Genomic DNA, 3,133 nt, shown 5'->3' with positions numbered 1-3,133 from the left:
TATAGATGTTGGCAAGAGTTTCCAAGCCCTTTGAAATTGAAAACAGCGGGAAATTTTGAGGCTGGCCTTGCAAAGTCATCTGGTTCCCAGATTTTTTTTTTTGGCTCATAAGCTATAAATTAGTTTTAAAATTTTTTTTATCAATATAATGGAACAATCACGTCTTTTATCAACATAATTAAGATTTTTGAAACTTATTTTTGTAACTTGATAACGTTTGTCATCGGGTTCGTGACTTCTTCATAAAAAGTATCAGAGTAGTGTTATTAAGGTGATTTAGTTTTATTCCATTCTCAGTTCTGACAATACGCAAATCAAATGCACCTGATAATGATATCATGCCCAGTAAGTCATTAACTTGATTTACTTCTGTTTCTATATTGAGAAATTGTTTTTGTTTTTTTTCATCGTAGGTGACTTTAAGATTTTTTGATGTAGTTCCTACAGAACAGCGGAAATTAAACTCACCCTTTTATCAAAGCTGATAACTTTAACTTTTCCGACTTACTGGCGGTTAGAAATAACAGACTCTCTTAAAGTTAGCCATGGAGCTCTTGCACAGGGAAAAGTTGTCAACGCAAAAGAAAAAAATTATTTAGAACTAGAGGACACACGTCAAGTTTTAATAACTGTGATTCCTGTTAGATATGATGGCGAGATGAAGGATAACATTGATCAGAATTTCGATATTAAAATTAAAATTCCATCAAGTTCTGTACCAGATATATCTAATCAATTTTCTGTTACTCGTGATGATGAAATACTAGAAGCGATGTTTTATACTACGAAACTGCAAGGTCCGTTCAGATACTTTATTTATTCTTCCAATAAAAAAACAAATTTTCCGCTCTTTTGGGAATATGATCCAACGAAACACATTATATTTTTTTTCACTATGAAAACACTGACATTTTTTTTTTTCAATTCGTAGAATTACTTATTAAAAAAATGTAAATTAATGTATGTTTAACATAATTTGTCTCCTAAACTGTAATGATATGATAATTGAGAAAATTTTATTGAGCTATTTTGTTTTTACTTTTAGCCTGTCAACCCTTTCAAGGTTAAATCGAAATAACTCGCACTTCGTTCGGCAAAAAGGGAGCTGATTTGCTTGCTTAACCAACCGTAAAGTGGTTCAGAGGTACGTCCATAAGTATTTGAAAGCTAAGATTTATAAGATCTCAAATCTCTGACCTCAGGCTTACCCTCAGCCTGATCATAGTGGATAAAGTTCAGGAGGCACATTAAAATGAAGAGTAAGTAGCCTTTCGGCAGAAACTCTTCGAGAAAACAAATTATGGTATCACTCAATTATCCTCAAATTCTTCCCTCTTACTGTCGCAACTAGAAGACCGGTAGAAACAGAATTAGTGCAATAACGAGCTTAAGATTGTCTTTAGCGTCTTCCTGGTATCTATAAAATTGCTTGCTGGTAGAATCAAATCTTTTACCTCAGTACTTCAAACCGGTTCCGAGTACACCGGTTTCTAGGCCATCTTTGATACCAGATCCATTCAGTGATCTGAAATATCACTCAAACCAGAAAGGAGGTGGTATCCCCAGTTGTTCTTGGAAGTCGCCCTGTAATCATAACTAATAACATTCTTTGTCTATAATCTATCATCAAGCTCTGAACAGGTAATGGGCTTTAATGAGATTCAATAATTACTTTAACGTATCGCTGATAAATTTTTTCTCGTTTTTTTTTTACAACTTGGATATTAATCACTGGATATCATAGAAGTCTTCATTATTTAGTCAGAAGCACGCTTAACTTCAGCAATAGCTTCAAATTTAATTCTATTGGTTGTCAGTATTCAACATTTAGATCATCATTTTCTGAGGTAACGATATTGTTTTTTTGATTAGCTCGTAGTTACATTGGCTGCATGCAGCGATTCATATGAAATTGTGCCGACAGCTTTCTCTCTTGAGGTAGGGGGAGTGAAGCTCCTTAAAAGCCTGAGCTCATATTGGCTGGAATGATCTCATATGCAAATGGGGTGTATTCCTTAAACACATTTTCGGTTTAAGGTCACCCTTGATTACTTTATTATTTTTTTAGATCATGGCTATCACCTGGGAGAAGAGTAGGAACTTCTAAAATGAGCGAGAAGACAGGCCTTCAGAAGGGGATAAGTTCTGGGCCCGCTCTATTGATTAATTCTGACATGTGTTTGTTATTTATAATTTTCTAAACAAAGTAAATGAAATAAATGATTTAAAATTTATAATTATATATATAAAATAATTTTACAAACATATTTTCAAGTTTTGTCGTTTGTTTAAAAATATTGCGGTTCAGTATAAATTGATAACGTTGCACTAAATTTCGTAATTGCTTTTTAATGACTTTGTTATTGTATTTTGATGACAGTCAACATTATTTTCAGACAATATCATTTCCAATTTGGTAAGTTTCTGATAATTTTTTTTTTTTTAATTGAAGCACGTAAATCCTTTACTCAACATTTTGTTCTTTTATTTTAGTTAGAGTTTCGATATTTCATCAGCGCCATGCTAGTAAAAACAATTTCGGTTTTGGTAAGTTACTACTCTCGATTATTTATGTTTTTTATTACAGTATTTTTTGTGTCAATAGGCAGCACTAAGCTCTATTCTGGAATGTCGCTCGCATATAATCGTAGAAAGTCCAGTTGCAACATTAAAACATTTGGATCCCCCCCATTTTCCAACTTATTGGAAAAAGGAGATTGTTGATTATGAAGATGTTACGATATCAATACTTAAAAAAGCAAGAGTGGTTCATTTTGAAGGAAGAAACTATATAGAGATGAGTAATAATCGTCTTATTTTAGTGAGCTTAGAACCCGTTGGATATGATGGCAAGATTGACAGTAATATTGTCTCAGATTTAGATATCAACATTACAGTTTCACGAAACTATGAGGCAGACTTGAAAAAGCCAGTATCTGTGACTTATAATGATGGAGTCTATGAAATTATAAGTTATCCTTTTGTAATTACGACATCGTTGAATTATTATATTTATTCTTCCCATAACCAAGATTTTAATTCGCCATCACGATTTGAATTAGATAAAACCCAACCACTCACGATGTCTATCAGAAATAGGACTTTAACAGTTTTTTTTTCAATCCGAAAAATC

This window comes from Microplitis demolitor, chromosome 10, assembly GCF_026212275.2.
Source record: "Microplitis demolitor isolate Queensland-Clemson2020A chromosome 10, iyMicDemo2.1a, whole genome shotgun sequence".
In the NCBI taxonomy this organism is placed as follows: domain Eukaryota; kingdom Metazoa; phylum Arthropoda; class Insecta; order Hymenoptera; family Braconidae; genus Microplitis; species Microplitis demolitor.
Note: the sequence above shows the minus strand (reverse complement) of the source record.